The sequence below is a fragment of the Gekko japonicus genome, unplaced genomic scaffold (genome assembly GCF_001447785.1).
Source record: "Gekko japonicus isolate JY-2015 unplaced genomic scaffold, Gekko_japonicus_V1.1 scaffold990, whole genome shotgun sequence".
In the NCBI taxonomy this organism is placed as follows: Eukaryota; Metazoa; Chordata; class Lepidosauria; order Squamata; family Gekkonidae; genus Gekko; species Gekko japonicus.
This window is the reverse complement of record NW_015175385.1, coordinates 173,687-188,568: the sequence shown is the minus strand read 5'-3', so window position 1 is coordinate 188,568 and position 14,882 is coordinate 173,687. Positions and strand designations below refer to the sequence as shown.

Sequence of the window (14,882 nt, the reverse complement as noted above, 5' to 3'; positions counted from 1 at the left end):
GGGGAGGCAGATCAGTTGGCTTGCCCAGAGCTACTCCAGGTGAGCCAGCAAGGGAGGGGAGGAGAGGTGGGTTAGCTGCTCTGGGTGAGTCAACTAAACTCCCCTCCCCTCTGTTGCCAGCTCACCTGAAGTTGCTCTGGGTGGGCCAGCAAAGCTTAGCGGCTCACCTGAAGCTGCTCCAGGTGGGCCCCCTGAGGTCCCCTCCCCCCAACCTCAGTGGCTCACCCGGAACTGGGCAAGCCTGTGAGGGAAGGGAGGAAAATTTGGCTGGCCTGCCCAGAACAATTTCTGGTGAGCCACTGAGAGCAGCAAAGGGGGGAGCTTGGCCCCCTTAACAAAAAATTGCCCCCCTACAAAAAATTTTTGGGCCATGTGCCTGCTCCCCCCCCCCCGCCACCTTTTAATGTCAGAAACCAATGTTTGATAACTGGCAATATTGTTGTGGTTGCCTAGCAACCCCCACAATGGCCACTGAGATCTCCTTTCTTAAAGGTACAGGTGCTGCTTCTATTATTATTGGCGAGAGGCAATAGTTTAGCAGTGGAGCTTCTGCTTGGCATGCAGAAGGTCCCCATCATCTCCAGTTAGAAGGATCAGGTAGTGGGTCATATGAACACATGAAGCTGTCTTCTCAGACTGGCAGCGGCTCTTCAGGTTCTCAGGCAGAGGTCTTTCAGATCACCTACTGCCTGGGCCTTCTAACTGGAGATGCAGGGATTAAACCTGGGACCTTCTGCATGCCAAGCAGATGTTGTACCATTGAGCCATGACCCCTCATGTGAAAGACCTCTACTTGAAACCCTGGAGAGCCACTGCCAGTCTAGGCAATACTGACCTTGATGGTCTGATTTGGTATAAGGCAGCTTCCTATGTGTACCTAAGGTGGCTAAGATCAAAGGTTGCACAGATTCTGTTATCCTTTATTTCAGAAGCAGCTATTAAACTGATATTTACAATTTCTTTACATTTCTCAGCAAACAACTCCAAATCTGCACCTGGATGTCACTAGTTACACGCACTAGTACCAAGAGTTCTAAAATACCACTTCCCTTTCTTGGAAACTCCTTCAGTGTTTACTAAGTAAGTTGATAGAACTTTAAAAAAAGACAAGACAAGGACAGATCCCTACCAGGCATGTCATGTCACCCTCCTTAAGAGTTACTCATTCCCACATAAGCGAGGAGTTCCAAGTGTCCTGCCAAACTAATATTTCATTCATTTTCCTAGGTATTTATACCCTGATTTTCTCCCCATTGGGGACCCAAAGCAACTTATAATACCCTTCTCCACCGTTTTATCTGCACAACTACCCTGTGAATATCTATAGTAGCTTGTCCTGAGCTGTTTTAGTGGATGATCTACCAAATGAGAAGGGAGCACTCACTGGAGAAGACCCTGATGCTGGGAAAGACTGAAGGTCAAAGAAGACGGGGACGGCAAAGGATGAGATGGTTAGACAGTGTCATAGATGCAACGAACATGAAATTGAGCCAACTTCAGAGGACGGCGAAAGACAGGAGGGCCTGGCGTGATCTGGTCCATGGGGTCGCGAAGAGCCGGACTCGACCGTGCGACTGAACAACAATAACAACCAAACTGCTTCACAACCTACCTCAGAGCTTTTTCTGGCCATTCTACACTGAGTTGTGCAAGTATTTAAATTCAGTATTAGTTTTAGAAAAATGGCTTTAAAAGAACAAGCCTTCAGTTCAAGGTGAAAGCATGTTAGGACTAAAACCTATGCAAGCAAAGGACAAAAGTGAAAGCACGGCCAAAAAAATGATTTGAACACTCTAGATTTGTATTGTATAAGAATATAAAATGTTTTCATCCAAGGTTTCATCTTGTGTCAGCTCCAGTTTTAGAAAACCCTGTTAAATCTACAACTTAAAAAAGGGAATAGCTACTGTCATTAGATTAATTCCGGCAAAAGCCACCTACTTTACTTAGTGAATCAATAAAAGATAGCTTTATCACTGTTCTTTAACCTTTGATCAGTCATAATTCCAATGCAGAAGACATAACCCCCTTGTTTTGGATGCCACTCCTTTACACAGACAATGGGTCGCCACAGACAATTATTTTGTTTGATTCTGAGGGAAAGGCCAAGCTTCAGTTTTAACAAGGACAGGGATACCCCTTTCCCCTTTGCTGAATCATTAATTAAAGCCTCTGTGATATTTTGGCCCTCCATCTTTGAAGTAGATTTTTCCTCAACTTCTTTAATTCCTTGCCTCTTGTGAGATGACTATGGTGTACATACCATTTTCAGGAACTCTTTACTTTTCTATTCCAGGTACATGTTTCAGCAAAGCACATCTTCATGAAACCCACATGACCAGGAACACAGAACTGGAGAATATGGAGCCACTAATTGGCAACTCCTACTTTCATGAGATATCTGCCTGGGTGAAGTGATACCCACCAGCATAGATGACTTCAGTGGTCATTTCGTAGAAAAAGAGGTGCAGGAGCTCATTAGCATAACTTATTTACATATGCCACACCCCCTGACATCACTGGAAGTGTGTCAGAAGGCAACACCCACCACTCAGGCTCCACTGGACTGTTTTGGATTGCTAGCTATGGGGGGGGGGACGCACAGATCTGACCTCACAGAGGAAGGAGGAAGGGGGAAGGAGGGTTTGGCCCGGAGGGGGGGGCGGGGGGGGGGGGCCTCTGCAATTTACCTGGCTGCTTCTTGCTCCTCGTGGCCCAACTGAGGGCTGCTGGGAGCAGGGGGTGGGGCTTGTTGCGTGTGCCCACCCCATGGGCTCCTTACTGACAGAGTTCCACTCCTGTGCGCTCCCACAGGAAATGACCCCTGGATGACTTTAAGAAGGGACTGGATAGACTCTGTGCCCTGTTGTTGGCTCCCCAGAGGAACTAGTTGACCACTGTGTGAAACAGGATGCTGGACTAGATGGACCACTGGTCAGATCCAGCATTGTTCTTCTTATGTTCTAAGGTCTGCAACGCTGACTCAGCTTTAGAGTGTCTTGACTTAGGAGCATGGACACCAACATTCAAACCTCTACTACTGACGCTTGCTGGGTGACCTTGGGGCACTCACACACATTCAGCCTAATGGACCTCAGAGGGGTTTTGCAAGGATAAAATGGAGGAGAGGAGAACTACGTAACCCATTTTTGTGTCCACTGGGGGAAAACACAGGGTATAAATGAAGCAAACAAAATTAACTAGGCATGCTAGCAATTTTGCTCACCCTTTAAAACAAAAAGCTCCCATCTAGTAGCTCAAAGATGGCTGCTGTTCTCTGCTCATATTTAATATGCTTGTAAAGAAGAGAAAAGCAATTCAAAATATGCATCTTTTTAATGCCAAAATGGTTCAATTCAAGTGACGGAGATCCTTTGCTAGTCAGCTGGTTGCCATCAGAATGGGGTTACAGACTTGTTTCTTTGTCCCTTCGCTTTGCCACTTATTTTCTACGATTTTCTACCTGCAGGTTGAGATGGGGCAGCCCATTTTACTCTAGCAAAGCATCCCAAAGAGGGAATTCCCACCTACATTGTGAAATGGTACGATCCAAGCTACCACCTCTTTGCATTGTATGTGTAAATCCAGTTTCCAAGAGAAGAAGTAAAACACACAACAGACCTTGGAAAACACATTCTAACCTAGATCCATAGGAGTTAGATGTGCTAGTCTGTTGCTGCAAAATAGTAAAAAGCCAGTAGTACCTTTAAGACTAACAAACTTTATTGTAGCATAAGCTTTCGAGAAACACAATTCTCTTTGTCAGATGCATGGAGGGTATGAAGAAACTGGCAATTGATGATGCCTGAAGGAAGTTTAAAAAGCGTTTTCAACCTACTTCATGCAACTGATGGAGAGAGTCATTATCTACAGGAGTTTAGCTCAGGGTAAATTTGTTCTGTCTGGATTGTCCTCTAATTCGGTAGTCTTAGCCCTATTTTACTGATTAGGTAAAGGTAAAAGTTTCCATTGCTCGAAAGCCAGTCGAATCCAACTCTAGGAATGCAGTGTTCATCTCCATTTCCAAGCCGAAGAGCCAGCACTGTCCGAAGATGTTTCCGTGGTCATGTGGCCGGCACGACTAGATGCCGAGGCACACGGAATGCTGTTATCTTCCCACCGAAGTGGTACCTATTTATCTACTTGCAATTTCTTGTTTTCGAACTGCTAGGTCGGCAGGAGTTTTACCGGTTACTTGATGACTTATGTTGTGTGACTAAATTGTTTTTTTATATCTTGTAATCTGCCTTGATGTGTATCTGAGAAAGGTAGGCTATAAATGAAGCAAATAAACAGAGTCCTCCGACCACCTTCTTCCACAGAGCATTCCTAACAGCTGTCAAAAGAAAGCTCTCTTAACATTCACTAACCCAGACAAAACATTTCGGCGGTGGGGGTAAACTTCAGAGTTTATCAAAAGACAGTAGGAAACATTTGCTACTAGACTTGGCAAAACAGCTGATAAGAGATCCCTACTGAATCAGGAGGCTCATATTCAAATGCAAGGAGGTCATTTAACACCCTATATAAAGGGTTTCTTGTTTCCAAGAGTAACGTTTATGGCACAAGAGATGGACATCTGCAATAGTACAATTACCTGTTTCTGCTGTCAGCTTAGCCAGCACACAGTCTGTACTGGCTAGCGGCTCTATTCAGTGCCAGGGTACACATGACAAATGAGTCCCCTCACTGAGCACAGCGGTCAAGCTTAGAATTTCCTGCAAAAAATGCCTTCAAGTATGCCGTTTTGGGGGTGATCATGGACAGCTAAGTTTTAAGTATTCAGCTTAGAAAAATCTATGGATATCAGTCCCAATAAGGGGTTAGTATTTAAAAGGGCAAAACCTAGGTCTGAATCTCTGCCCAGCAAGGCAAAGCAGAATCACTTTATATGCTATACAGAACTATGGCTGGTAGGGGGCTATAGCAGATCTCCTCAGCAAATGTACTTTTGTAATACACATAGCGATAAATGTGCATGTATCACATGTATACACTACCTTTATGTCTACCCATATTAAAAATTTGGTGCATGCAACAACAAAAAAAACCCTTTGCTGGCTGTCCTTGGGCAAGACACAAGCTCTCAGCCCAGTGTACACTACCTCACAAACAATAGTATCATTATACAGATCTTGCAGTGCATCAGCCATTACTTCACTACCTTTGGCAAGTCAGGAAAATTTAGATGTTTATATCCCACTGTTCTGCCCAACAAGGACTCAAAGTGGCTTACAACATCACTCTCCCCTCCTGCATGGAGACCAGTACCTTCAAAGTACAAGGCCGGCTTTTCTAACCAATAGCTATTCCTAAAGCATCACCTTAGAAAACTAACAGCAAGGTAGTTAGTGCCACTTAAACATATATAGGAATCAAGAAGAGAATTCTTGACATCAGTGTCCATATGAATTATCATCATGGATAGAATTAAATGTCAGTGACAGAGGAGAAATGATGCCAGATCATATAGGAAGAACAGGTGCCCAGCAGAGAGAGAATGCGTGTGCCTGGGAGTGGGATACAGCTATATCAAGTCAATTAACTCTCCTTCAAATATTTATCAGAATCACAGAAAGGAAAATAAAGACCACACGTTTCGCAGTCACTCCTCCAATTACCCGCCCCCCTTTTTTGTAAAGGAGGAAAGGCTCCTTGAAGTAATTCATTCAGAGCATCCTTCTCCCTCCCCTCATTTCAAACACATGCAAAAGAAAGATGTGATTGTTGTACTTTCCTCATAACTATCCGCAGAAAATCCCTTCGGCGTAACACAGGATGTCACAAATGTGGTTTTATGGTATGCAGGCTCATTTACCAAACCACTTTTACTTATATTTATTGTATTTATGTAAAGTTGTTTTATGGACTGATGTTTTATCTATGTTGGTTTTATTAATGTTGTGAGCCACCCTGAGCCGCTTCGGCGGAAGGGCGGGATAAAATTTGAATAAATAAATTAAAAAATAAATAGCAAAGCTTTCCTTATACACAGTAAAAGAATCAATATTTCATACAAAGCTCCCTTCTCATTTTCAAATGGAGATCTCTCGCCCGGCCCATACAACAGGGGTGGGATGGAAGCTATCCATGATTTACATAAGAAAATGACTGTTCACTGTAAAGATGCCTGAATTGAAACCAAATAGCCCCACTCTGAAAACTTTTCCTTTTGTAGGTTAGAGTTGAGAATATCCAGTTTTGCTTCAAAAGAAACTTTCCACTCTGAGCATTAGTAGCCACTTCCTCATTTGACAATGCACCTAAGAGAGACTTCTCGGGTGCAGGTAGGAAGGTGAGTCAAGGCCATAAATTGGGAGGAGATTTTGGGTAAACTTGATTAATCTTTCCAGGCACACCCAAAGCTTTAACCAGTCAAAGGATAAACAACTATTTAGGTGCTTTGGAAAGGTTCATAAAGTACTGTTAAGAGTGAGTTGTCCACCCACACCTTCCTCCCCAGGATCAGTACTCCTCCCTTAAAAGAAACCAAATCTAGGTTAGGAATATGCAGGCACCTATAGAGACAGCCACTTCCACTTTGTGAAGTAGTCTGTAAATACAAACATCTGGATAAGAAATTGGCAGCCACAGGATCCCAGAGCTTTGCTATTTAGTTTCCTTCCAAGTTCTTCCTACATGAGCGCTACATTAACAGTTTTGCACCACCAAATTCATAACAATTACTTGATCACCCTCTGCAAAACTGGAACATTTCGATACAGAATATACATGACAGAAGGACCACACCAACAATCCAGTGACTTCAGGCACAGCCAGTTCCAAGTTTTGGTGGACGCCAGCAGACAGTGCCCAGGCCCCCCCTCATACCTTCCTTTCCACCCCTAAACCTGCATGCCCCCCATCTTCTCCCATTTGCAAGCCTTTCCATTGCCCATGCTCAGTTGCCTTCACCATCTACACACCCATTCCCTAACAGCACTGGCCAGTTCATGCATCCAGGATTGCTGCTGCCATTGCCACCAGGAGTGCCACCACTGTGCACCACCCACATGCCCACTCTATGCAGTTGGGCAAATGAGTACAGAGGTGGCAGGTGAGGTGCATGGGTAAGCAGCAGTGGGCCTCATCAGAAGTTCTGGGCCCTGTCAGTTGCCCCACCTCAGGATATACTGACGCCAGCCCTGATTTCAGGCTCTGCAGAAAAATGCCACATGGGCATCCAAGACTGAGGCCCCAGTCACATGGAGCATTTGCCGAGCTAAAGATACGGATGATAGGCGGATTTTACGGGCGAGATCATACTGCAACATCTGGGAAGCATAGTGCTCCCGTGGCTATCCCATGGCGTCCCGCCGAAGATGCAGACTAAAAAACTAGTACCTAAGAGGTACTGGTTTCTGGACACCGTGGGGCAAGGGCGGGCATCTGATCGCGTTTCCAGTGGACTCCCGTGGCATCCGGCGCCCGCCGATGTTCCTTCGCAAACAAGGGGTTTTTCCCCCCTAAAGTCTCTGCAGGATGCGCAAAAGCACCCAACGGCACATGCACACAAACTGCGGTAAAACCAACACCCGTTTGCCATGGGAGTGGCGCCTAGCGATTGCTGCTGTGATCACGCCACGCCGCTTCTTTGTCGTGCTGCTGGATAGCCGTGTGATCGGCACATCACCCCCTAACCACGGGACCTCGACGGGACGTGTGATCGGGCGGCCGCGCGTTATTGTGCTCTGGGGCAAACAGCCACACTTCACCCCCACACTTTTTCCGGCCCGTGTGACCGGGACCTGAGTTAATCAAAATCATTCAGCATGGGTAATACCACTTCCTAGAATCAACATCCGTAACTGAAATCCAGCCATCCCTCCCTACACATTCAAAAAATTCAAAATGCTACAAGAGTCATAAGGAAGAAAGAACTGAATAGGCCACAGCACACACCAAACACTTCAAGTCTTCAAGGATCACTGTTTGTTTAGTGCTAAGAAAACAGATCTCAGCAGCTAGAAGCCCATGGATCAGATCCAGTCTCCCGAGTGCTCCTGCCTGGCGTCAGGTTGCTGACCAAGAGATAGGAGAAATACAAAGAGGGAGTGGTAGCTACAACAACCTGACCTGAGGAACAGAGAAGGCCTTCATCTGCTTGTTATGGTGATCCACCCATATAACTAGCTGCCAACCAGGGAGTCCAAAGGATTCCTTTAACATTAATAAGGAAGCCAAGCAGTACTAGGTTCTTTTAAAAAGAAGAAAGTAGTAACCATCTTCAGACAGGTAAGATAACACAATCAAAAACATTCATATTTCAAAATCCCAAAGTAACTTTTAAAAGAAAAGAACCTGAGTATCTGCTATGGCTGTTATTCTCAGGATGGCACCAACACCTCTGACAAATAACATTTTCACATCTCAGAAGGCTAAAACAAGGCTAAAACAACCAAACGTTTCCTTGCAGGAGACTAACTCAGGGGTTGAAAAAAATTACAATCTAACACACCACAGCACCCACAATCCCTCTCCTGACCTATGTGATCACCCCACTCCTAAAAAGCTACCTGAAGGACCAGCAACTTCATTATACTTTATTGCCCCCTTCTTCCATGTATGGTCCCCCTGTCTTAACCTCACAACAACCCTATGAAGTTGGTTAAACAGATGGCAGCATGCCCAAGATTATTTCATAAAATTCACAGCTCAATCATGGCATTGCTATCTGCAAGCCTCCCTACTCAAGCACACTCTTAATTATTACACCACACTGGATCTCACAGTTATGGAAGATCTCACACAACAGGACAGAGGAGAATTATCAATCACACACCATGATGATACATCTGCTTCCAAATTAAGGTTTCCCACAGGCCCACACATAACCTACGCAGGCCTTAAAATTCCCTTATCTACCTTAACCAATAACTTGGCTACCCCTCCCCCCGTCAGTGCATACCGGACTTCAGCAATTCCTATCCAAGGCATGGCGCTTCTCTATTACACCTGCTGCCTTCACTGCATGCGAAAGAGCATCACCTCTTCGGGACCAGAGAGAAGCAGGTGTAAAGGATATACCCACCCCCCTCCCTTTTTAAGGTTACCACTAACGCACCTGAAATTTTGTTTTACAAGACACTATTAGAGGATTGCTGCACCCAAATGCAAAAGAAAAACAGGCTCTGCAAAACCTAGACTTCCTTACCGCCGCTCCCCTCGTCCCCGGTATACGCACCTGTTGCCTTTGCTATCACTACAGCGCGCCTGGAACGCCGAGCAAAAAAGACACGGGCTGGCCACGCCTCCTTCTGGAACCCGAGCCGCCCACCCTCTAAGCCACGCCCCCTCACCTTCCAACCTAGGACTCTTCAAGTTTCTTTGCGCATGCTCTTGCCTGACAGTTCATCCCCCCCCCCCCCCCCCGCTTGCCACGAGCGCAAGAAAGGTTTGGGAGGGCGCATGTGCACTGCTCTGCAAGAGAAAGTAACTTGTCTGTCTTGATCCGTCAACCTGGAGAAAACTTTGCCCCTCTGACACAAATTGGTTTCCGGAAACCACGGCAATGCCAGCCAGTGTTAGTTAGAAAAAATATACACAAGTTAATTAAGATCCTGATTTTTTAAAAAAAGAACGAACGGTACTCAGACTTCATGGCTGTATGTTATTTAACAGTCTAAGGGGAAGAAGACGACGACGAAGACGGATTGGATTTATACCGCGCCCTTCACTCGGAGTCTCAGAGCGGCTTACAAACTCCTTCCCCTCCCCCTCCCCACAACAGACACCCTGTGAGGTAGGTGGGGCTGAGAGAGCTCTTTTCAGAACTGTCCTTGAGAAAACAGCCCTGACAGAACTATGGCTTGCCCATTGCCCAAGGTCATCCAGCAGCTGCAAGTGGAGGAGTGAGGAACCAAACCCAGTTCTCCCAGATTAGAGTCCCCGAATTTAACCACTACACCAAACTGGTTAGGAGTTTAGCAAAGGCTGCAGCAGGGTAAAGAAGTGGATTTTATTTGCAATACATCCTGCTCAAAAATCACATTTCAGCATAGCACAATTTGAAGGGTTTTTTCCCTTTTCTCTTCTGGTGCCATCAAGTTACAGCTGAGTTATGGCAAGAGACGTTTAGAAGTGGTTTTGCCATGACCCTGGACTTCCTTGGTGGTCTCCCATCCAAATACTAATCAGGGCTGACTCTCCTTAGCTTCCAAGATCTGATGAGATCAGACTTGTTTGGGCTATCCAGGTTAGGGCACAAAGGTTTTATAAATCCTTTAATTCGTTATTTCCCCCCCATCATATCACAGCTGATTTAGGGCAATCCCACGGGGCTCTCAGCACAAGAGATGTCCAGAGGTGACCCTTGCCCTGCGTCATGACCCTGATATTTTTTTGTGGTCTCCCATGCAAATACTACCCAGGGCCGACCCTGCTTAGCTTCCAGGATCTGACAAAATCAGGCTAGCGGCTAGCCTGGCCTATCCAGGTCAGGGCTAATTCCTGATACCATATATTAATTAACCAGAGGCAGGAATTCTGGATATATCTAAAATAAACAGGAGTCTAATGGCACTTTAAAGACTAGCATGATATTCTTCCACTCCTGATTATTTTTGCAACAATAAACTTAACACAGCAACCCCTCTGGATTTATTTAAATCATGGTATTTGTAAGGTTTTCACCTAGCCTTTTATGGAAAGAAGAAATAAGGTAAAACCAAAAGCAGAAATCAGGATGTGAAAAATATGAACATCTAAATAATTTAACTTTTTAGTAAACAATTCTTAATTATGATTCAATAAGACTGTAGCTACAGTCCTACATGGGAGCAAAACCCCATCCAGTTTAGTGAGACTTGCTTCTAAAAAGAAATGTCATAGGATTGTTTTGTGTGTCCTGATTTAAGTCAAGTCCAAGTGACTAAAAACCGCTTTGTAAGAAAGAGTTTATAATTGGACCCTGGAGAATGCACAGTTTGGTGAACCATGCTAATGGTCTCAGGGAAAAGTTGTGGCTACATAGTAGAGCAGTTGTCTTGGATGCAGAAAGTCTCAGGTTCAGTAATAGATAGGTGCTGTCAAGTTGCAGCCAACTTTTGGTGACCCAAGCAAGGGGCTTTCAAAGCAAATGAGAAGCAGAGGTGGCTTGCCATTGCTTTCCTCTGCAGAGCCTTCCTTGGTGGTCTCCCATCCAAGTACCAACACAACTTAGCTTCCCTCCCGAGTCTAGTTATAAGTACTGTGAAATCTCTCCCCCAAAGACCCTGGAAAGCTGCAACCAATCAGAGTGGACAATACTGAGCTTGATAGACCAATTGTCTGACAGTAGAAAGAAGCTTCGTGTCCCCCAATTTAAACAAGGGCACTTATCCAAGACGGAGAGGTAAACAAATTATTCTCCTGCAGGGGTGAAAGTAAATTTCTTACCGGTACTGTGACTCTCAGGGGGATCAAAGCAGGAGATGGAACATACCATCTTGGACATCTTCCTACTGGATACTCCATACTGGCCTGTACTAGCTTATCCACACTTCGTGTCTTGTAGCAGAAGACTTTGCAGTTGTCTATAACTGAAGAGGGGCGTGGATTGCTGTTGTGATGGTGGTGTGAATTACAGGGTTCTGTTTACAGCTGTTATTATTTTGTGTGTGTGCTTAAGCATAATTTTGTAAACTGCCTTGGGCCTTCTGGTAGGGAAAAGCAGTAAATCACTCATCGCTGCATTTCCTTTATTAGGGACATGGAGCAGGATGTATTATAGTGTTGCACCTGAGAGGGCAGTCAAACCTTTTAATATATAACTATAAAGGGAAAACATAGTGATGTGGAATCTGTAGAAAGACAGCTGTCTAGCAGTGGAACCAGAAGTTCTGCATTCTTCAAAGTGTGCTAACAATTTTGTTTGAGGTTTTGACCACTTTTGCTATTGTGGTATGACAAGACAGCTGTTTTCCCCAAGTCAGTGATACTTGCCACCCTTATTTATCTGTCCACTAACTTTTCCTTGAAACGAGTGTGTCTTTTCCTTCTCCCACCCCCTACCCCCATGCTAACTTTCAGTACAATGAGAACATTTGACACAGTCACTGGGACTGAACAGGCTCCAGCCAACCAAAGGACTTTATTTGTGAACCCTGGAAGGCATTGCCCAGATAATCAGTGTGAAACCTGAGCAGACTTGTACCTGTTCTGTTTCTACTGACCAACTCTGTTATAGTAACTCTTCTAGGCATGGAACAGGGTGTGGGGGGAGGTATTTGTGAATTTTTCTGCATTGTGCAGGGGGTTGGGCTAGATGTCTCTGGAGATTTATTTATTTATTTATTTATTTATTTGATTTTTACCCTGCCCTCCCAGCAAAGCTGGCTCAGGGCGGCTTACATAACCAGTATAAAACACTGCAAAATAACAATAAAATATATAATATAAATACCATCAATAGAGAATTAAAAACTATAAATATTACAACATATTAAAGTGCTAGTGTTCAATCCTCGGTGTACAGTCAACTTCTTGATATCCCTCAAATGTCCAGGCAGTCGGCTCAAACTGTAATTGTGGGACCCAGATAGTCGGGCTTGCTCTTCATAAACTGTCAGATATCAATGGTGGTAGTGGTGGTGGCGGCTTCAAAAGCCTGGCGGAAGAGCTCCGTTTTACAGACCCTGCGGAAGTGTAACAGGTCCCGCAGGGCCCTGATCTCCTCCGGGAGCTCTGGGTGGGATCCCTTCCAACTGTATGATTCTATGATTGCACTGGATGTGAGGACTAGAAACATCAGACTTGTGCAATGAAAATACATCTTTTTTCAGCAGAATAGGATCAAGGCTCTTAGATAGGGAGGGGTAAAGGAACACTAGTACAGCACTGCCACTGATTTAAATAGCACATAAATAAGGTTATTTAAGGGTAAGTGGGCTTCAGGCTACACCAGTAATTATTTTCTGCTATGACCTACATCTGCTTTCTGGGACAGTTCATGTGTCATTTTGGCATGAGGATTTTCAGAGGACTTTTCCTTATGATTTTACTATTTATCAGTAGAAAAATATTACTTCCTTATGATTTACTAGTACTACTTTACTACTTTTACTACTTACTACTTATCAGTGCCTGTATCCTAGTCAGTAAATGCAGCAGAATAAAAAGATAACCTCCAGAATTGATACAATGGACAATACCACTTCAGATTTCATTTTTGAATGATTCCCTATGTAAAAAAAATCCTGCAAATAAAAATATCAGCACAGAGAAAGGTTTTAGGCCATCCCATTCCCTACTATACTAGTTTTCCATATCTAGGGTGTTTTTTTTTAAGTAGAGTAGTGTTAGAAATGTAACTCCCTAGCTGTGTTCTGAAGTGGTGTAATCATTCCCTCACATCAGGATTCGGTGGCATCATTCCCATCTCATTCCACTAGATGTGTAGTCTGTTTCCACATGGAGATCTTGCTCCCCACCCCCATTGCAACAACTTTAAATTGGTTTTCCACACAATGTTGTCATGCGATTGTCCATCCTCTGGTTTTCTGTGGCTCTGAATGGTGATCTTCGCACATGCGCAAAACACCCCGTCCAGAAAAGCATGCCCTGAAGGTCCCGGACTCCTCCTAAACATTAAGCTAAGGACCTTTTCTTTTTTTAAAAAACAAACGCCGGGGCAAAGCTTCGCCCAAGCGCATATCGCCGACCTAAAAAAAAAAATGGCAGGTGAAAATCGGAAGCCTCGGGCTTCTGAACGGAAGTGGCTAGACACCGGTGGAGAGCGATCAGATGGGGGGGGGTAAAGCGATTACAACCGTTGCACTCAGGATACCACCACTTGGGGACCTAGTGGCAGAATACAACGGTTTAAAGCTCTTTGCAACGGTTAGGGACGGAAGACAGATGTTCACCATGTGAACGCTGGTAAGTACACTGATTCCAACCTATACCGTTGTAAATGCCCCGTCTGAACGCACCCTTAGTCAGGCCCATTAATACCAGTCTTATATATGGGAGTTTGGGGTGGAGAGCTACTCCATATCAGTGCCTAAGCTCCGTGTCCCAGACTGAAGATTTATCCTGGGGTTGAGCAATGATTTGGAGGTTCTGGTCCATTTCAATAATCATGACTAGTGTTTGAGGCCCACATCCACACACCCACACCAGCTGTACCCAGCTGTTGCTTGTTTTTCTACTTCATAGGTAACTTAATAGGAAATGCCCTCCGGAATGCCCTGGCTTAATCAGTGATTATAGTGGAATTTACCTAACTTTCAAGGATCCACTTTCCATCTCACAGAAGTACTAGACAACAGGAAAAACAGGCACAAGGACTGGAATTGCTCACACAGGAGCTGTTATCAAACTGGTGACTGTAGATTCAAGATCCAAGAGAGAAAGGGATGGCTACAAGTTTCTTGCAAAAATCATGCAACAGAAACCAATATTTTTAATAGCTCTGTCTCACACACATACACACACAGAGAGATGATTGGCACGCTCCCAGGAAGAAACTAAGCAAACTAGACAGTGGAGTTGCATTATCCATAATGATTTAACTCAAGTGGCTTGTCCTGGTTGGTGTTCTGTGACTTCAAAGCAAATCATGAATGACAAGCCTAGCATATAAGGGCCAGGTCGATATTATATGTAATCATGTTGTGTCATTATCTGCCTTTTCTACTTCGAACTGTGCCGGCCTGCACTGAAGTAAGGATTTTAGGTTGGCTTAATTGCCAGCATTCCAATTTGACCTGATTTGTAGATTGCTTCCAAAGGCAATGTTATAATTATACTTAAACCATGATTTGGTAGTCAGCTGTTTCCTCTGTTCTTTATTTAAAAAAAGGAAAGGAAAAGAAAGAAAGAGGGGATATGTTCTGTACTGTTGCTTAAGCAGTGACTTGTTCCCATGCCTAAGTTTACTCACACATTTTTTAACTAAAATG

General features: G+C 44.4%; 1 protein-coding gene across 2 annotated transcripts in view; it reads right to left on the bottom strand.

Moving 5' to 3' along the window:
- LIMA1 (LIM domain and actin binding 1) overlaps positions 1 to 11,431 on the bottom strand; it is a 78,004-nt gene extending 66,573 nt beyond the window's left edge. The window contains exon 1 of one of the 2 annotated variants that reach the window (XM_015425629.1): positions 11,377 to 11,431. The gene's annotated coding sequence lies outside the window, so the exon portion shown is untranslated. Of the gene's footprint in view, positions 1 to 9,154; positions 9,179 to 11,376 lie in introns of those variants that run through there. The other variant, XM_015425630.1, reaches the window with a different exon arrangement.
- Between the last annotated feature and the right edge of the window lie 3,451 nt (positions 11,432 to 14,882).